At 36.9% G+C, this 22,615-nt stretch overlaps 1 protein-coding gene and 1 non-coding gene across 2 annotated transcripts in view; one reads left to right on the forward strand and one right to left on the reverse strand.

The window, feature by feature from the left end:
• fam172a (family with sequence similarity 172 member A) overlaps positions 1-22,615 on the forward strand; it is a 269,588-nt gene that overhangs the window by 68,029 nt on the left and 178,944 nt on the right.
• trnae-uuc lies at positions 15,014-15,085 on the reverse strand. The gene has a single exon. It is a non-coding gene; the product is annotated as a tRNA-Glu (tRNA).

The raw sequence follows: 22,615 nt of genomic DNA on the forward strand, positions 1-22,615 counted from the left end.
TATTGTCTGTTCTGGTTTCAAAATATTGTGTACTTGTAACCTGGAAAAAAATCAGTTGTGGTTTTGTAAGCTGTTATGAACATAATAATAATTATCATTGAATTTGTTATAGCACCTTATCACGTCATCAAGATGTCTTAAAGCACTTCACAGGATATACTGTAAAGTGGATTGACTGTGTATTTTGTGGCCGAAAGCAGCAGCCAATTTGTGCACAGCAGTGTCCTACAAACAGCCATAGAGTGAGTGACCAATTTTATTTGGGGGATTTGTTGGCCAGGACACTGGGAGAAACTCCCTTCTCTTTTCGAATAGTGCCATAGAATCTTTAACGTTCACCTGAACGGGCAGCTGGGATTTTGGTTTAACCTCTCATCCGAAGGATAGCACTTCTGACAATGCAATACCCCTCGAGCACTGCAACAATTGCCTTTACAAATATTTAGTGAATGGCATGGATTTGTGATAATATCAATCTCCAGTTATGTAATAATGTAATACAATGAAATGAAATGATTATTGCTGTAAATTTAATAATCATCAGTCCATGTTATATATTCTGTACTGTGTTTGTTATTGAACTGAATTCACACACAGAATAAACAGAAGAAAACCATTGACTAAGTATTATTGACATTGTTTCACTTGTAGAAAAGATTAACACGTCACACTTATACACACACCTGTCGACTATGGATGATTCAAATTCTAAAAGCAGTTTTGTTATATGCCATCATAGATTTGATACCTTAGTTGTAAAAAATATTTTCTGACTTGTACTGGTATCTATCTAGGTTTTGATACTATCAGAATGGTAAGGAATGGTGAGATCATACATCATATTTGATTTGTTTGAATTTACATTTTTTCCATTCATTACTTGATTGCTTCCATTATATTGTATTGCCAACTTCAACTTACTACTGACCATGTAAAATGTGCCTTACACAGCATTATCAGCAAATAACAATGTTTCCCACCATGTTCTCTGCAGTTAATACTCTTATTCAGTGGGCCAATTATAAACTTTAAGTAAAGTACACTGAATAGTCAGTGAAAACGGCAGCATTTTGAAGTCATTCCAAACTGTACATAAGATATAGACATTAATTTCCTTGCTGTTCTGGTCATTAAGCATTTTTGTTGACATTTAAAAGTCTAGTTAGCAGGTAACTCGTGGTAATAGGATGTGTTTGTTATTAAGGATTTATGGCAGTCCTATTCATATTAATCTATGGAGAATATTATTAAAGGAGAATAATTTTATTCTAAAAAAGCATGCAAAATGACAGCTGAAAATGTACAAAAACAAATCGGAGAGTGATCAAGTATTTTGAATGTTTTATTTGTGACTTCCTTCTGTACATCAAGCGTTTAATTATTTTTCATGAGAAGCATATAAATTCTGTTTAATCAGAATTCTAAAGCACTTTCTAGTATCTCATGTACATTTATATCGTTAGTAAATTGCCTCCTTTTCCTTTTTGAGATTGGAGGCATAAGGCTTTCTACTTAAAATAGAATAGGTAGTCGTGAGTAGTTTTCTAGTCTTTCCGTGAATGACTTATCAATGACAGCTTTTGGTTGTGTCACAGTTTTAAAATATTGTATACTGTTGTACATTATAATTTTGTTTAATCCTAACCATCCTGAATAGCTCATTCAGTTAATCTGGATGAGACTTGGTAAGTGGAATGTTCTACGTTTAAATCCTGATGGGTACACCCAGTAACAGTAGTTTATGATATATATCAGTGCCTTGGGACGTCCTCCCGATGTGAAAGGCGCTATACAAATGTATTCTTGTTGTTATGATTGATCAACTTATGTGTTCATCAATATATATTGACAGAAAATTATTATATATATACATATATATACATATGTAAAAAAGAGAACCACATTATACCAATTCTGATAGAGCACTGCCTCGTTTATAGTTTACTGTGGACTTCACAAAGAACGTGACATCCCCAACATTGCTGATGCATACATGGCACACCCAAAGTGACACCAGTGACACTCCTTTTCATGTGCCGCAAAAAGTGATATCAGCAGCAACCTAGTGACCAGGAAATCAGCCATGGTGCTCTGATTATAATGTGCTCCTCGACCTTTAGCTAAACTAGTATTATCCTACGTGGTTACCATTTATTTAAAGAAATGTTATACAATATATGGGTAGTGAAATATAATTGGATGGAATAGTATTTCAAATCATGGAAACTCACCTGTTATCTGGCATGAAGCCCATTGATGGTTCAAAAAATATGAAAAGAATAAAATCATTCAAACCATTGGTTATGGTATATATTATTGGATAGACCACAATTGGAGTATTGTGAAGGGATGTGGGGTTATATTTATGAGAAGAAGTGATTTTTTTCACCCAGGGAGTTGTTGGGATATGGAACGCTCTGCCAAGTAAAGTGGTTGTGACAGAAACCATCGTGCGTTTCAAAAGGGAAGTAGGCAGGTATTTGAAAGTTAGAAATTTTGTGTCCTGGGGGCAGGGCAGTAGTGTTGAAAGTATAGCTTGTTCTGAGAGCCAGTGCAGACTTGGAAGGGCCGAATGGTTTCCTGCATTTGTAAATTTCTACGATTCTAACGCATTTCGATGGATCCCTGACTCCACAAATCTTTGTGAAAGCTGATTCCAGAAATTCTTACAAAGAAACGGTTCCAAAATCCTTGCAAAGTTGCATCTGGTGAGGATTTCCAGAACTTTTTTTTTGCAAGGATTTTCTGGTCTAGATTTTTATGAGGATTTCCAGAATTGGCTTTTTACAAGCATTTCTGTAACTGGCTTTTCACAAGGATTCACAGAACCCAGCCTTTTGTGAGGATTTTCGGGACCTGTATTGCAGTTTGCAGATTTGTGCGCCCATTTATAGATATTGAAAATCGGTAAATTTGGATTTTTAAAAATTAATTTAATTGAATTTTTTTTAACCAATTGACTTTCACCAAAAAAAGGTACAGTATTCAGTGGTGAACAGTAAAAACGGCCTTTAATGGTCCTTATCTATTAGTGGCAATCCTTATGGAATACATTTTCTGGCACTTTAATCTTGTGTGCTGTTAATGGGATTTTGCATTGTGCATATAGTGTATATTGTCAAAGAACATACAACTTACCAGTCCTACCCTCAAAAGAACGTTCCTTCACAAAAGCATTATATGAAGAAAAAATATTATACAACAATATGTATGTACATGTAAAAGTAAAGTTCTGTTTCCCCACACACCTATTACTTGTTACTCATAAAAGTGACTGGGAGCAGGGAATCATCCCACTCAGCTCCCGTTAACCCTGCAAGCCAAATCCCAAATGGGTAGGGTGGTCCTAGCTGGAGAAGCAGTGGGTAAGCTTGCCAGACAGCAATATCAATGGCAAGCTATGCAGTTTTAGCTAGTTAGATTCTAGCAGAATCCCAATGCACACCCTGGGGTCCCAAAGATTTGGCTCTTGCCAAGATGCACCTAATACTTTCTGGAATTAGGTAAGCAAGAAGATCCCTCCAGGGAGAGTGTGCATAGCATTCCAACTATCTATCTATGGGAATTCCATCTTTCACTATCTAAAACATTATTTCCTTCATTGTTCATTCTTTCTTGGAATGAAAAGCAGCTCAGACTATCCAGTTTCCAGACTGTCTATTTATCCTTTGATGCTTCAACCAGATTAAACATACCAAAACATAAATCCTTACCCTGTAAAAGTATTTTTGCTTCCTTTCTAAAAGCAATGAGTAAAAAAATGAAATTAACCATTTATTGAATAACATGGAGCATGAAGTTTTATCTCTCCTGTTCCAACTTCAAAAAATAAGGAACAATGTTAATCACCACAAGTAAGATTAAAATATCATTGTACTACACTCATCACAAATTTTATTTATGTTATGCATTTAAAATAAATTATATTCAGTGTACTTTTTGATTTAATTTTACTTAATATTACAATAATAGTACCTTTTTTATAATCGCTGAAGTGATGCCAACTCTCTTAAGAATTTTTTACTGCCATGTTGAAAATAATTAAGGAGATGCAAACATTTAACTCTGAGCTCCAAAAACAATTGCAAAAGTAATGTCAATGCACTAAAACCAACTCCGGCTTGCTGGACCAAAGCGTATGTGTGAGGGGTGGGGAAATATGGTCCAGCGAGCCGGAATTTCCAGCTAAGTTTAATTACAATCCCAGTACTGGCTATTTTTGGGGGCCGGCTTTTTTCAGTGTTGAAAAATGCCAGTAAATGCTGATATTGGCATTATTTTTTGAATCCTGCTGCAGAAGGTAGCGAATAAGAAATAGCAGTTTATTGGAATGCTCAGGCTATCCAAACTTACTGTGACTTTCCTAAAACTTATGTGCAAAATTTAGAGGCAGAAATGTGTTTTTATTCAGTTGAATGCTCCAATATTTAATGATCTAAATACATTCATAAATTTATAATTCAAACGGAGTCAATTTTTGGGGGTTAGTGTAAGTCGGTATCCCTGGCCACTGAAGGCCAACGAGGAAGGTGAGGTCAGTGTGTGCAGTAGGAGAGTGGCTGGCGGAGATTTACCAGTGTCCTGATGAATTTTTAGTCCGGTTAAGTATGAATTCCGAACACCCAGAGTCCAGTAAGCTGGGAGTTTACTGTATTAAATATTATAATACAGTAAACTCCCCAACTCCTCCCTACACAGGTTGCAGATCATCCAGCACTCTGCAGCTCATGTCCTCTCTCGCACCATGCTCCACTGACCTGGCTCCGCTGCCTCCGCATTCCCCAGAGGATACAATTCAAGATCCTGGTCATCACCTTCAAAGCCTTCCATGGCCTTGCTCCTCCCTTCCTATGTGATTTCCTAACCTCATACCAACCTGTCCGCTCTCTCTGCTAAGCGAGCTCTGGCCTGCTTCATGTCCCCCGGCTTGCCCGCCCCATCAGGCGGATTAGCGGTGGGCCTTCTGCTTCTGCCCCCACTCTCTGGAACTCCACCCTGCAGTCCCTCTGCTTCGCCCCTCGCTTGCCTCCCTCAAGACCCGTCTCAAGACCTTCCTCTTCGACATTGCCTTCGGTCACCCTTCTACTCATACCTTCCCGTCCCTCCACCCCTCCTGGTCCCAATCACCGGCTTAGGTGCGGATCCCTGACTGTCCTTGGGAGGATTGTTGGGTCTTCCTCTCGACTTGAAAGGCGCCATACAAATTTAATTTTGCTGTTGTCCAGCGCCTTGGGACGTCCACATGGTGTGAAGGGCGCTGTACAATGCAATTTTTTTTGTGTGCAGCAACGCTACTATAATGTCTAGGTCCAAATATCTTAGAGACTGGCTTATGATGAAGTGTGGAAAAAATTATCAACCTCCATGTCATTAGCTGCTGCTCATGTCACTTCTTATGTGTTGCATGTTACCCACAGGAAGCATTGCTGGTGCAAGGAAGTGACGTCAGAAGAGCTTTCTGTCTAAAACACGCATAGAATGCAGGAAGTGACCTTAGAAGCGGTTGTTGAGCATAGTACTTGTGTACATTGTGCAGGAAGGGATCTCAGTGTCACCTGACAACTAGTCAGTACTAGAAGCCAGGTGTACCTCTCTGTGAAAAGACACATTTATCTTTGGACATGTAATAAATAGATGGCATTTTTAACCAAAAGTATAGTTGAATAGTATTTTCAATACACAAAATAGCGGAAAACAAAACAGAAGTCGCTGGGAACACTCAGCAGGTCAGGCAGCTGGAGAAAGGAAAGTGAGTCAACGTTTCGGGTCCACGACCCTTCGTCAGAACATCTTCTGTTTTTTGTTTTCAGTATTTTCAATACGGCTGCCATGGGAAGAGGGAAAAAAAATAGACCTGATAGTGTTAGTATTTTGTGGCATGCATTAGAATAAGAGAAGAATGTATCTGTTAGGTCAATGAATAGAAGATGTATATTCAGTACTGTAAATGGTTTCAGACTTATATATATAGTTGTGATTTCATCCTATACTACTATTGGTTTAATTTTAAAAACTCCCTTTTGTCTTTTCATACCAGACCTAGTGTAATATCAGAACATCAAAGAAAGAATTAGGATCAATCCAACTCACTATGGCTCTAAAACCAGGATATTGCTGTAATGACTGCTATGAAGAAAGTTTTGAAGAAGGATTTAACTGTACAAAAATTTGAAGTTTGCATTGCTGCAGCATTTTGTTGGCTTGTAAACCTTGTTCTACATACAAATCTAAAATCAGCATCTTGTCTAATGTGGATACACATTTTATAACAGGGAAGTGGGATTAGAGTGGAAAAGGTTCAGTGAACAAATACAATGAGCTGAATGGCCTCATTCTGTATTGAAAGTTCTAGAATACTTTCAATATTAATTAGAATAAGCTTGGATCATCCTTACTGTTATATGCTCAATACAAATCTAAATAGCATAAATATTTTGAAATTTCATGTCACAGTAACCTAAATAATAGTCCTTGCATTTGATATAGTGCCTTAGCATGTCTTCGAGACTTCTCAAAGTGCTTCACAGAATATACTGTAAAGTGAATTGAATGTGTATTTTGGAGGCGAAACCAATTGAACACAGCAGTGTCCCACAAACAGTTCTAGATTGAAGTTACCAATTTATTATTCTTTATTTTGAGGGGATTATTACCGCCGGGAAAGCGATCTGCCAATCAACTAACATCCGGGTTCCTACTTACTGGTAGATAAACAGAGGCTTGTGGAGTAAGGAAACTTGCCCAACATTTCTCCCTGCCCAGGATTCGAACTCAGGTCTCTCGCTTGCGAGGCCAGTGCTCTAACCACTGAGCTACAGGACTCCACTTTCTGTTGCATTCCTAAAATAGGATTCAACCTGAAATTTAATAAAATTGGGCTACCATGTTTACAAATACACAGTCACTCCATTTCACAGTAATTTGTGTGAAGTGCTTTGGAGATGTCCTTCCGATGCAAAAAGGCGTAAAACCATATGCAAGGATTATTATTATTACAAATATTTTCAGTTTGAATATTTTTATTTTTGTTTAATCATTTTTGTGCATTGATGGAAAAGTAAAATACTACACTTAGTGGTTCATACAATTTTTAGACATATGTTTAGTCATTTATTTTTCACACTAAAATATTTTTAGAATATGCCCCACCTTAATTAAACTCACAACTCATTTATTTGAACTACTGAAAACATAAATTGTTGTAGTTTTATTGCAAGCTTTATTGAAGAATCTGTATTCCAAAATACAAACAGCAAAAAATCTTTCCACTTCAAAATCATAGGAATATAAATACTCATGTAAAGAAAATCATGGCTTAATCTTATAGACGTAATAAGCAAAGCAAAATAAATCAAGCAAAGTAAGGTAAATGATACACACTGTAATCCTACAGCAAATAAATCAGGAAGGACCATAGCACTGGTGCCATTGTTCCACAATTCCACAGCAAATTCAATGCTCCAGAAGTGGAGTATGAGTGGAGTAGTATTTATACAATAAAATTAAATAACCTGATCCCACAGATACAAAGAACATCCAGAAATCAAAATGTGTGTGTATTTTTAATACAAAAATAACTGGTCATAAGATCTATAGAGTTTCATCCCTCTTGGAATAATGAAGTTGAAATCTTATTCCTTCCTGTAATAAAAACCCTGCCCCTAAAAAATCCACCTTCATCCCAAATGCCAAGTGAGATCTTAAGCATCAGATAACCTGAAGAATCCAATGTTATAACCATGGTCAATATTCCATCAATAAGGATCATGTGTGAAGGAATTTTTCCTGTTTTATATGAAAGAAGTATATAATGTACTCTAAATTGGCTATATTCCACATTTTTTTTGTAGCGAAGGTGAAGCTAACTATCTGATGTCACAGCACTGGTACGTACCATTGTGCAGCATTAAGGAGCAAGACAATTAATTGTCCTCACCTCGGATCTGAGGGGTTTACCGCACTTTAATTATTCATTTAATTAACTTCTAAATGAGACTACAGATTCCAAATGTTTTTATCTTCAATGAATTTTAGAACTGCAAATGATAAAACAAATTACTGTACAAACTTATAGAGACTTTCTTTAAACTTATGTGCAAAATTAGTGACAGAAATGTGTGTTTATACAATTTTATGCTATAATATTTAATGAATATAAATACATATATAAGTGTTCAGGCTGTTTACATCACATTTAAGCACACTTGGTGTTTGTTAGGATTGTTATTCTACTTAAGTTATTAGCTTTCAAGATTGTATCCTATCAAACTTTATTCTAATAAAATTAACAGTTGGTTAATGCTACCTCCTTAGCATTGTTATTCCAGTAACTGCTTCAGCATCATGCCCAATGTCCAAACTTTAACTTCAAATGATGGTGAGAAGTAGATCCAGTTAGAGTATATTCATAGTTGGGCTGTAACACATTATATTTCTTTTAATGAATGATACAAATTATAGTTGGGTTGGTTTAGGATTAAAAATGATGCCTTTGAAGTTTTAACTTTACCCATGCCATATAATGCCTTTATTGTGCCATATAATGATCACTAGAGAAATATTTTCTGGCCCTTTGATCCAATGACATCTATTTTTTCCTATTAATATGCTAATATAATAAAGTTTTAAAAAAAGTGATCTTTATGACACATTTTTTGTCATACATTTAGCACAATCAGTGCAAGTAGAGTAAAAGCACAACATTACCAGTTGAAAGCATGTTAAGTACCTAACTGAGTAAAATAGAAACAAAATATAGTTACACAATAGAAAAATGTTCTGTGTGCTTGAACTATATCAAAGTTGACAGCGTTAAATGGAAAGTAGGTATGATAAAGATTATCTTAAATTGTAAACATGAGCATTTGGACCAGAAAGCTTTTTTAAAAAGGTGCGGGTATAATATCTTGAAAAATGTGATCACTATATAAACTTATCTCATAATTAATCATCTTGCAGTAATTCCAAAAGACATGTTAAAAAAACAGTAAAACTTTCTGACACCAACAGGTGATGGAATAAGTAAATACAAAGTCATTAAATAAAGAGCAGTTTATCTGACCTAAGATGTCAGGGCTGAAGAGAAGGGTTTTGTTTGTCATTACATGGTACATGTCTTACAGAAACCTCAAGGGAACAAGCCGAGACAAAAAATTCACCTTTTCTGTGCCAAAACATTTTAATTATATCTTCTTTCAAGTACAGCGGTTCAGTTACCAAGGAGCTGACATTGATTCATGTGTTGATAAAGCTGCAAACACTGGAAATGAGATTAACAAAGATTTTGAGGAAAGGCTGACAGCTAATTTTGCACAGTCGTGTGCATTTCATTCCATGTAGTAAAATGATAGAATATTACAATGATCATGTTTTAGAGGTATATATGTTGCACAGAACATATCCTAGTTTTTAACTTAAGAAATTATAAATTAACTTAATACAGTAAGTGCTGTTTTATTATATAATGAAAAAATGAATTGTTTTACTTTATCTAACCATTCCAATTGAATAACCTAGACTGATAATGTGGAATTTCAATTATTATGTAATGTACAATTATATTTACAGTTTACATGGAATATTTCAATCCATATTTAACTCTTAATTTAGAGTTGTGACTGAAATATTTAACTTTCTACATCATAAAATATGCTGTTTAATAATTCATATTCTAAGTGATAAATGTTAAAAGTAACTATTTGATTAGAACAGAAAGTAACATTTTATTGTGAACAGGAAAATATTGCTGATATAGAAATTTAGCATTTGGATGAGACGTAGAAACGCAAAGATAGACCTTTCAAATTTTTGTTGGTAAGAAAAGACACCCAACATATTATTCAAAACTTTTTAAGATCCTTTTGTTTCCATCATAGGCATCATTTTGCTGCAAGGGGGTCTTGTATTTTCTCTGGACTTGGTTCCCCATCTTCATTTGCACGCAGCTGACAGTTTCTTTCGCTTTTCTTTGTTTGTCAAATTTTCTTTTTATCCTCCCTCTTCTCCATCTGCTTTCTCTTTTGTTTGCTCAGGCCTTCTCTCATCCCAACTTGATAATGAGGAATGCAGTGTGACCCTGACCTCTATCAGCCCAGGCCTGACCCATTGACCCTACTACATAGCCTTTGACCCTCTGTTTGACAGCTTGATTAATTACCCTATGTTATGATTTATGAGTAACCGGTATGTTAAAATAATGAACAACAGGTGGTCCACTAGAACTTTTGCAGGCATGTTTTTCTTTTCCTGCTTAGCTTGATGAGATATTCAAAGTGGGAAGCCTGCAAACACATTGGGACAATGTGAGTTTGGCAGCAAGATAACATTTTTGCACACTTGGCCTAAGTACTGGTATTCAGGGACCCGAGAGGCAAGGTGCAACCTGGAAGAAGATTTCACAAAATGTTGGCAGGGTACACTTGCCAAAATGCACATTTAGTTGAAATACAAAAGGGAAACGACTGACATTTCAGACTCTTCATTCCCAGATCACGTCTTGAGAAAATTGCTCAAATAATGGAGGGGACATTTTTCAAGCTGAGCTGCATCTCCAATAGCTATGTTTACTTTAATGCTTCACCAGTGACTTGTGATTGGTTACCATGACCTCACCTACCATTGCACCTGGAATGTCACAATCATGACATATCAATATATACCTCCTGTAAAAGAATGTTTACAGTATAGGAATCCGAACAAGACTTAAGTTGACAAATTCTGGAGCCCAGTTTAGCATCTTTCTGCGCTTATCCACATGTTAGTGTGCCTTCTCTGGGGGATGCCTCCTGATCTTCTAGAAAATAATCTAAATAGAATTCTGAACTTGAGAAATTGGATTGATAAAGCTGAGAAAAATGATCTGTTGCAGATACCTACTCATAGGCCAAAACGAAAGGTACATAGGTCAAGGGATTCCACTTTAGCCTCTGACCTTTTGGTCGCATGGGGCACAGCACACTGGTAGATTAATACCCAAGGCTAAATGCTTTCTACTCATTACTCATTCACACAGCCATGAGAAGCTTTAAAGACTGAAGACCTACTACCTATATTTTAGATTGTTGTTGACCTTACATTTGCTGGTTGTAATCAAACTTTTCTTGGAATATCTAGATAATTCCAAAATACAATTTTGAAGACCTAAGGTTAAAAACAAAGACTTTCCTTTTTTTATTTATTGTGAAAAATATATAGCACAATGCTGTACAGCATCTTATTTCATAACAATGTTTCAGTTTAAAATATAAATTGCTCCCTCTTCTCCATCTGCTTTATGAATAAAATATTTTCCAATTATAATAAGTAGATATCAATTCGATGAGTCTTAAAGTTTTATGGACTGCAATGGCATTTGCATTATTTTATAAATATAGTTTATTTTACGAATGCTATGACTAATGAGTATTTTACAATTTCATATTTTCTTATCTGCTGTGTAATAATAGCATTGCAAATTTATAAAACGTATTTTTAAATCTTTTGACGCAAAGGTGGATTTATGTTATGACACTGTTTGTCCCATCATTTGTGAACACTAAATTATTACCTGAATAATTTAAGAAGCAACATGACATTTCTCTGTTCAGACTTATAAAATGTTAGTAGAAAGAGATCTTGAACCAATCTTTATATTCCACATCGCATAAAAGTAGCTAACGCTACAAAGTCGTCCTACCAACCATACAAAATAAATAACATTTTAATGGAATTTTTACTATATTTGATCGCTAATTTCTTCCCATAGTCCGCTAGGTTTCCTTAGATTGTTCCCAATATACAATTTCCTAAGTTACCAAATGCACATCTGTAAACAGTTTGGGCTTGGTTTGTCACTGCAATAAATCTAAAATATTTTGTCAGGATTTTGCCAAATTTGATAGGTAACTTATCAGCAGACTTGGTTTGTTTTGAATTGAGGACTGTTGGAAATTGAACTTGTTTCCTCTTTTCTCTAAACCTGAACTGAAATTTGAAAGCTGAAACACCTTTAGCAGTGATCTGCTTTTTCCCCCCCATTTTTGCTTTATTACTTTTTACAACATGTTTTATTTGCATCATAGTAAATCACCAGGAACAATGTTAGAATTGCTGAGGCAATGAACCTATTTCTAGCTTCAACAGATTGCATTTGTATAGCACCATTCATTTCGGGAGGACGTTCCAAGGAGCTTCAATTGTTTCTGAAAAGATAACTTTAGGTGAAAGTGAAACTTGTTTTTTTCCAATTTAAAATATATGTTCATTTCTCTATTTCAAAACAATGTTGACGTTGTATTTCCAATAAATAACCTCTAGACAGTGTGTGTGGGTTGGGGGCGGTGGACGCTACCGGGGAAGCATATTAATGAGAATATATTTCCAGGTTTAATATATTCATTTTAAAAGCAATTTTGATTTATTTTCCAGTTTTTCTGCATTTCTTTTCAATTTGGTTGTAGTTTGTCTAATTGAAGTGGAAATTACAAATTGCAGGAATATACTCTGCCTAAACTGTTTAATTATTTCTTCAAAATGATTTTACAGCTATATTTTAGATTTTCTCCATTGAAGGGACCACTAAATGTCTGAAAATATGTTTCTAAAAATACAGGAGAAGATTTTGAATTGGTAAATACTTAAAACATTTTTAGCGAGCTTACTTTGTTGTTGACTCAGCTGTGTTCTTCAAAGAATGAAACGTGGCATAAGTGCAACTGCTAGCAGTAAGGTATTACATTTCCCAAATGTGGTGTCAATCTTTACAGAAACCAAGCCAGATATGAAAGACGCTAGATAAATGCAATTTGTTGTCTTTATTGTTGTGTTAAAATCTGAATGAGGAATCTTCAAATTTCACTTGGAGAATGAAAAACTTGAGTATTTTACTGGGATGTGTGTCTTATTCCTGATGACTCAGTTGACCCAACAGTCTACAAAAGTTCTCACCCTCCCCAATTAGATGCATGGAACTGAGTGGAGAAGCAATGAGATTTACAAAAGCTATTCTAATATTACTGAATATAATAAACTGGCATAATTACTACCGAAGGCAAAAAATGAAACCACCTCTTATCCCTGAGCTCCCTGCCAGTAAAATCAACAATCAACAGTAAATTTGCATAACTGTCCAAAAGTGTATTTTCAAAATATTTTGAGTCAGCTGGATATCTTAAATATACAAAAACATATCACCATGCTTATGGGTTTTCACCCAAAAGTACCACATATGCATTTGTATGAAATGGCATGCCTATTCTCCATGGAGAGACGCACCCTGCTTAATCCTGAAAGGTTATCCAAATGGCAAGAACCAAGTTTGTGGGAACTCAGAGTATGAATTGGAATTTAATTAGCTAAAACTACATGGCTGGCCATTGTGAACTTCTCACTGCTTGTCCAATTAGGACCACCCTACCCAGTAGTGATTTGGTTCCTAGCCCTTCATACCAAGTCTGTTACTCCCAAGTTCTGCTGATGTGCTTGATCAACAGTGTCTTGGAGTACTGAGAACCTGTCTGGCTCAGAGACTGGATGAGACTGCCACAAAAGATCGACTCAAATCCAATATTTCATTGATTGGCGTGGTTCCTTGGAGACAACTCAGACCCAAATATGTAAACAAAAATTTGAATTAATGTAATATTTAAACTTCAACCATAACTAAGATTAACTTAAACAATAATTTTCAAGAACATTTTAAAACAATAACATTTACATGTATATATTGTCGTACCTTTCAAACAAAGTATGGCATATTTCATATTGTTATTTCCAGCAATCTGTAAAATGAAAACGTAGAAAATAAACGTTATCCGCATAAAATAAAATGTTAAATTTTAATTGCGATTTGGGCAATAAAAATAGATGATGATGACAATAGAATGACAAATTAATATCATCTAAACTGAAGATTGAAAGTGATTCATATAGTTTCCTCCTATGGACATTCCCCTCCACAAATTTCATTCATTTAAGCTTATTTCTAATTTATCTTATTTATATCATGATGTTATATACAATAATGTGTATCAATTTATGTCCATGGAAATACCATATATTTATCCATTTTCTTCCCCGCTACATATATAGATAGAACTATTATGGCGATAAGCGGATATAAGAGGTGTTATATACATTGTCTGTCTCTATAATTTTCTTACCTCAGTCACACATATTGCTTAACTGAATATTGTTCCTAATACTAAATTGCTTATTGATTTATGACCTCCATTTTATTATAGTTGAATAGTGTAAATTACTGGTTTGACATATAGCTTTAGAATGCACAAATAATTAAGATATATGATTTTTCTTGTTCTTCGTTCTATGATAAATATATCAGTGTTAGCATTCAAATGTCTCCAATTTACCACAATAATAATCTGAATAATATTGTGATATATTCTTAAAATAGGTTGGATGTTGTCATACAATTCACCTATTTTGTCTGTTAATCTACATTGCATCATAGACTATAGACACTATGAATATAATTTCCAACAAGTTTCAGCCATTTTCTTCTGTTGTCCGATCAATATATACTGCTTGAAATTTGTTTTGCAATAGTATTGTTTGATATCAAATCTTGGCTTTCGTGGCAGTTTCTTTCCACAACATTGTATTTCCAATCTGATGTTCAAAACAGGACATTTTACCTTGATTATTTTGCAAACTTCTCCATCCTTAGTGGGGTTGCCTTGGAGCTGAACTGGTTTGAAGGTGACCTTTCAAGGCAAAATCGAGGCAACCCTCTGTGGGGGTCTCGTTAGCCCAGTTCCTGAGCCAAGTGAATCCACAGTAATAATAATCCTTGCATTTGATATAGCGCTTTTCATGTCGGGAGGACGTCCCAAAGTGCTTCACAGAACACACTGTAAAGTGAATTGACTGTATATTTGTGGGCGAACGCGGCAGCCAATTGTGCACAGCAATGTCCCACAAACAGTCGTAGATTGAAAATGACCAATTTATTATTGTTTTGGGTTTTGGAGGGATTATTATTAGGCGTGTGGAGTAAGGAAACTTGCCCAAGGTTTCGCCCTGCCTGGAATTGAACTCAGGTCTCTCGCTTGAAAAGCGAGTGCTCTAACCACTGAGCTACAGGACTCCAAGGGCATTGCTGATTTCAGCCCAGGCAGCCTGGCTCAGGGCAGGGACTCTTCCCACTGAGCTCCCCTGCAAGCCAAAGCCTAATGGGTAGAGTGGTCCTTTCTGGTCAAGCAGTGGGAAAGCTTTCCAGAGAATGCTTTGAATGGCATGCTATTCAGGTTTAGCTGGTTAGACTCCAGCAGTACCCCAATATACACACTCGGGTCCCCAAACGTTGGTTTTCATCAACCTGCATCGAATACCTTACTGAATTTGGTGGGCAGGATGTGTCTTTCCAGGGAGAGATGGTGCATTCGATTCCAATAAAATTAACTCTGGAATTTCCATTTATAGGTGAGATGCAGGAACTCTCGTACTGGGTTTCCGCACCTGTTAGACACCCGCTGACCAAAAAAATGTTATCATTTCAGGAAGCATCTGCATTATCATTTCACCAAAGCATTTACTTCCCTGCTTTATGTGTATTCTTATCTCAGATACCTCTCTCTCTATATATAATATATATATTAATAACAATAATCAACACATTTGGTATAGCATCTTTCATATTCAGAGGATGTCCCAAAGCGCTTCACAGGATATACTGTAAAGTGGACTTACTGTCTAATTTGTGAACAAACAATTTTCATTCAACTTTGGCACACAGATTGTGTAAGAACAACTAGTTTCTGTATGTCTGTTAATAAACCACTGCACAGAAACAGCCATAGAGATTGGTAGAGTACCAGATTTATCTTTGGTCTAGTTTCACTGAGGTGGTGGTGGGCATGATGCCATTGACCTCAGTTCCGTTGGACTATGAAGGTAAAATATCATCCAGAGTTCATACGGTTTAGTTATACTGTGACGCTTGTGTGGATATTGTGAAAAAAACATGATTGGGCTCAGTTGCAATAACTATTTAAATAGGGGTTATCATATCACCCACACTCTGTCTTAGCATGGGGATCAGTTAGTTATGAGTTATAGCAAACATGTTGAGTAGAAATACCTGTATTTGATTCATAACACTGATTTTTGTGCAGAGAACAGTTAATTATTTAAGAATTTGTTTTCACACCAGGTATAAATATAATCCTGTTTTGGTTGAGAATATGCTGGAACACAAAATTAATTATCATTGTTCAGTTTGTCTTTATGTATTATACATGGCCTTTTATATATATCATATATGTAATCATAAGTCAGTGAATAAGATGCAAGTGTTCTGAAGACATCAAAAATAAATCATTATCAAAATCTGAGATGAGATTTCAGCCTTGGAATCACTCCAAACTTTTGACCAGTTTTTATAATGTGCTGCACAGTTTATTTTTTTGTTGACATCAATCATGGCAAATGCAAATGGTCCACAAATGTGTTTCCCCCACAAAATAGACAGTCAATTCACTTTGTACTATATTCTGTGAAGCACTTTGAGACGTCTTGAAGATGTGATAAGGTGCTATATCAAATGCAAGGATTATTATTATCATGATCAGTGTGCTATGTGTTGATATCCATATTAAAAGAATAATAATTCTGGTGCAATTACTGGAGACTTGTTGAGTAATAATCTACAGTTAATTAACATGAAATATAGTCAGTATACAGTATTGTAATTTGCTATTGTAAACTAACTTTGAAATAATTCCTATTGAACATGCAGGTGCACGTGAATTTGTTGGACTTGCAATTTATATTCCAGTAATAAGGAAAGTTTTGTTTTATGTCCATTTCAGCATGATGGAGAATCTGGCAACACATTATGTTATAAGGTATATACAATAGTAATAATCCCTGCATTTGATATAGCGCCTTATCACATCTTCAAGATGTCTCAAAGTACTTCACGGAATACTGTAAAGTGAATTGATTGTATATTTCGTGGACGAAATGTGATTATGAATTATGTTGTAAGGCATATATGCAGTGTATGTAAGTTTAAACATATAATGATGCNAAAAAGGAAAAGTTCTAAATACATGTATTCATTAACAATTTTCAAAAAGCTAGATAATACACCATTAAGGTTTAGAAACATAAATTTCAACACAGAAAGCGGTCATTCTGTCCATGGTGTCTGTGCCACTATGGCATGTTTTGTTTGTTTTGCAATGAGGTAATTTCCCATTTTGTGATGACTGGTTGGTTAAAGCTCTTCTCCTATGAAATACTAATAATATAGTAATAGTGTTTGTAATTTATATCGCGCCTTATCATGTTCACAGGATATACTGTAAAGTGGATTGACAGTATTTTGTGGGCAAAACCCGGCAGCAAGTTTGTGCACAGCAATGTCCTAAAAGCCACGGAGTGACTGACCAATTTCATTTGGGGGATTTGTTGGCCAGACAATGGGAGAAACCTTCTTTTCGAATGGTGCCATGGGATCTTTACTGTCGGAACCTCAGTTTAACACCTCATCCAAACGATGGCACCTCTGACAATACAAAAACACCCTAGCACTGCATTGTAGTGTCACCTTAGACTATGTGATTCCAAGTCCCGACGTGGGGCTTCAACCCACAAACCTTCTGACTCAGTGGCGAGAGTGCTACCACTTGGCTAACACACACATAATATGTAGTGTTTGCTCTAATTTTGTAATAAAGATAACGTTGGAATCTCAGTCACTTGGTTCTTTGTCACTTTGTGGCTGATTTGAAGGCTAATGCACTAAAAGTGGTGTCGATACCTATCAGATTTTATTGTGTTGTTGTTCTTGTATCTTCTTCTCTTCTATTTTGCACCATTTCCTGGCCAAGAGTGTGTCTAGTTTACCTTCTCCCAGATCTCTCCATTGCTTTTCTTAAGGTGATTGCTATTTTTCTTCTGGCCAGGCAGGTGTCTGACATGTGTGGAGACCCCTTACTGTGTTTAAGAGTCTTCAGTTCCAGCTATCAAAAAGTCACAGAAATGGTTTGTGTTTGCCAATGTGAAGTGCCCAGAGGGAGCTCATACACACCTGCAGAAGCCAAGACACTAGGGTCTCGCATGTACTTCCGAGGACTGAATTTATACCCACTACTAGCCTGTGAAATCGTTTCAATTTGGAAACTAATTCTGTTTAAGACCTATGGAAAATGGCTTTCAAATCAAGATACATTTTCCATAATTCTTTGTGATCTTAACTGTGAATAGAAAACAGAATGGAGCATCTTAGCCACTTTCACATCAGGATTTTCAGATATTTAAAGATCAACTGGTGACTATCCTCTGGGGATTGCTCCAAGGTGTTATGGACACCATTGGCAGATTGGAATTAATCAATCCTCTGTGGCAGTCTGAGTAATAATAATAATAATCTTTACATTTGCTATAGTGCCTTATCATGTCTTTGTGTCGACTCAAAGCGCTTCATAGAATATACTGTGAAGTGAATTGACTATATTTTGTGGGTGAAATGCGGCAGCCAATTGTGCACAGCAGTGTCCCACAAACAGTCATGGATTTGTCACGATTACTCTATTCTTGCAGTCTTTTGTATTGTGTAAATAATTATGTATATGTAACTATATAATATTATTTAAGGGAAATGGGGAGGTCTGCCACTTTGAATGGGTTCTGTAAGATTCCAAATTGCAGAAGCTGCTTGCAGCAGAGTTAGCCATTAGCCTACACGAGTTACAACCATGTACAGGCCCAGGGCTGCTTGATTGACAGTTGGCTAATAAGCACTAAGAAGCAGCCTGCAGAGTAAAATAACATCTGGGCGCTAGCGTATGAAAAAACCCTTATATTTGCATTATATGGTGGTTGGAGTCACACACCGAAAGCAATGCTCGGCGCTCCTTGTGATTGCTAACTAATGGTCATCATCCAGCACGTACTGACGTGTACAGGACTACTGTACAGTCAGGTTGGTTAATATTTATTTACTAATGCCAGTTATAGTTATGTGTGATTGTTATATTTTATGTTATGTGGAGTCCTGTAGCTCAGTGGTTAGAGCACTCGCTTTGCAAACGAGAGACCTGAGTTCAATTCCAGGCAGGGCGAAACCTTGGGCAAGTTTCCTTACCTCACACGCCTAATAATAATCCCTCCAAAAAACAATAATAAATTGGTCATTTTCAATCTACGACTGTTCGTGGGACATTGCTGTGCGCAATTGGCTGCCGCGTTCACCCACAAATATACAGTCAATTCACTTTACAGTGTGTTCTGTGAAGCGCTTTGGGATGTCCTCCCGACGTGAAAAGCGCTATATCAAATGCAAGGATTATTATTATTATTATTTGCATCCATTGTTGTACATCTTAAATTGTTGTGTTCCTTATATGCAAGGTAGCCTAGGGTTCCTCGGTTTTAATAAAGAGCTGTTGTTTCCACTGAATGTATCCTCGAGTCTCTAGTATTCTAGACAAGAAAAGGAGTAAGCACTTTGGAGGGTAGTTGTCAACATTGGAGGTCAACTAGTGTGAGCAGACTCCGATTAGACATTCCAGTTACCAGGCATTGGGGTTAACTGGGAATACCTGTTTGTGTGTGACTCTGACTTGGTTGGCTCACCTTTGAAATAGGGACTCACACCGACAGGGTTAGGAGAGAAGCAGAGGCCACTTAGTACGAAAGCGTTAGTAAGATTTGCACGTACATCGAGGGGTGAGAACAGTTGCACTTGGCGCCCAATGCGGGGCTCGAGGACATTGATGTAGAACTTCAGAATTTACTTCTACTGGAGTGTAAGGATAAGTTAATGGTAGATACAACAAAATGCGACCAGGACAAATTTCTTAACACACAACATTCTGCATTCTAGGAAACATACGGGACGAACCCATCGAGAAACAATTCCGATGGGGGAATGGCTATATGAATGAAGCATAGCTACTACCAATTCAGTAACTTGAGAGAATCGAGGTCCTTAGCGTGAAAAAACTTAATGAGTCTGATGAAGAAATAGAGTATTTAGCATATAGAGACTGGGATAGGCAAACCCTCCAACTGAAGAAATTAAAATGTTAAAATTGACCCAAAGAGGCAATTTTAACTACAGTAGCAGAAGTAGAGCAGGAGCGAGTGCTTTGTTGCAGCTGAGGAAAGGCATAAGGTTAACCGACCCAAATAAGGAAAGCAAATCAAAACAAACCTCCTCGGGTGAGCAGTTTAGACTCAACTATACCTGGCTCCTTACAGCCCGGTATGTGGTTCAAGAACGGAGATCTCCGGCTAGCTCAGTGACTAGAAGATCCTATTTGAAGGGTTCTTGGGGCACTGCGTGGGATGCCAACACAGAATTTTTTTTAAGCTTTGTACGAGGCACCAAGTGTACTGGCAGTGAAAGAGAGAGCGCGAGGATGGTTGCGGAGACCGCATGGGAGGAGGCCATAGAGGAAAATTGGGAGGGAAACCTCACAAAAGTACTCACTCAGTTCAAAACCTGGGGAAAAGCTTTCTAAGGTACCAGCGGAATGCCTGATAATTGGCTCCGCTCCCAAATTAAGAGCAGACCCGTTGCTGCATTTAAATCATGGTGCAGATTATCTTCAAAAAGCGCAAATGGGAGCAGCAGTCTTCTCCCTCCCATCGGGACTAGTAGCAGGAATACATTTAACCTGAAAATATCGAGAATATACAAAAAATGCAACAGAGGCTTTTGAGCCACAGAAACAAATACTTTCCGAAATATACGAAAATAAAGTAACTGAAATAAATATAGCTTTGCGAGAAATGTAGGCTGATGTGCAGAGGTTGTCCGATCAACTTCTGTAAGCATATTATATTATAGTGAATAAGATATTATAGTGCAATTAAGGTTAGATGAGGCAGGGCAGCTGTCCCAAATAACGGAATTAAAAGCACAATTAACAAGTAAGGGACTCTTAAACGAGGGACCAGAAGTTTTAATGAGCGTAAATTGCGCACGGGAAAACATCCACGTGGCAAATGATAATGGTGTACAGTTGGCGAATTACTCACACACTGAAAGTGGGCTGGGCTTAAATCCTTAACAGGCACTGTGCCCGAATTTAAAGAAATTGAAAGCTGGCTGGATTCGCGACAGCGAAATTGGTAGATTATCTGAGTAAAGCCGCCGTGCAGATTTATTTGCAACAGTAAATAAACGCTAGAGGGACCTGATCAATCCCAAGTAGGATAATTTGGTTATGGTGCTTAGCGAAATTAAAGGAACAGTCGTAAGAGAAGGATAAAATAGACCAGGTTAGGGCGTTAAAAAACGGACATCCCCAAGTGCTAGCGTCCAAAATCACCAAATTATTTTCAAAGGAGCTCTGGGAGAAATGTTTCTAATGGCAATGCCACCAGATAGAAGAAGTTTCGTCCTTGCCTCTGACGTCGATCCACTCAAGCCAGGGCGCTGGGACTTAATAATTAAAGGGCGTAAAAGCATTACCGTTTTTATTGTACAAACAATTTATTTGTTGAAAACAATCAATGTCATGACAATTATGATCAGTGACTCAAACGCTGATCTAAAAAATATTATCCAGGAATTAGAAAGGAGAGATATAATTACAAAATGTGAATCTTCAGCAAATTCACCTCTTTTGCCGTTGCGTAAAGCAGATGGGTCATGGTGACTGGTTATAGAGTTCCGTCAGTTAAATACTGCTACCGAAACAACAACGGGTCAAAGCACATCATTTGGTGGAAATTTAGACAATCTTCCTAAGGGAAAATACAAAACGACCTTGGATCTGACTAACAGGTTCAAGAGTGTTCCCTTAGCTAAAGATGATAGGTGGAAAACAGCATTTGCCTTCCGTGGACAGCACTTCCATTGGTCCCGACTGCCGTAGAGATGGAAAAATTCTCCTGCCATTTTTAACGAGTGCACACAACAGACCGTGATTGGGATCCCTGGTGTCATTTGTTATGTAGATGATATTTCGAACATCTTAAGAAATTGGAAGGCTGGAGGTGCTCACTTCTGCGAGATCTAAAATAAACCTTAAGAAAAGCTAGATAGGCTGATATAAAGTAGATTTCCTTGGCCATGCTTTCTGAGAAGATGTGGTAGGTCTGTTGGAGGGTTATCTAGAAAAAATTTAAAAAATGGTGACTCCTAAAAACAGGAAACAATTACAAGGAATTTTGGGGCTCTGTAATTCTGGCCGCAATTTTGAAGGGATTTTGGGAGGCAGTTCCAGAGAGTGGGAACATAGTGGCTGAAGACTTAGCTGCCTTGAAAATATCTTTACATTGTTTTTTTGCCATTTTACAGTGGTTGGACTAGAAGATTTGACTCCCAGCTTCAGTTTCCATTGAAAGCATTTAATGGGCACTTTGAGCAATTTATTTCTTTATCAGACCAATAGAAAGACTAGTAGTGGATGGTACCTTGGTGGGGGAGAAAAAACACTAAGAGGGATAGGTGATCATGGAATGGTCATGACGGAGGAATTCAGTGACCTAGTTCATTCCTGTCCTGAAAGATTCATAGTGGTGGGTTAGGAACAAAGGGACAAAAAACAGGCAATGTACCCAACAGATGTCTGGCAAGCTTTCCCGTTGCTTGTCCAGCTAGATCCACCCTACCTGTTAGGGTTTTGGCTTGGAGGGTTAACACAAGCTGAGTGGG

The sequence above is a fragment of the Callorhinchus milii genome, unplaced genomic scaffold (genome assembly GCF_018977255.1).
Source record: "Callorhinchus milii isolate IMCB2004 unplaced genomic scaffold, IMCB_Cmil_1.0 Scaffold1, whole genome shotgun sequence".
Classification (NCBI taxonomy): domain Eukaryota; kingdom Metazoa; phylum Chordata; class Chondrichthyes; order Chimaeriformes; family Callorhinchidae; genus Callorhinchus; species Callorhinchus milii.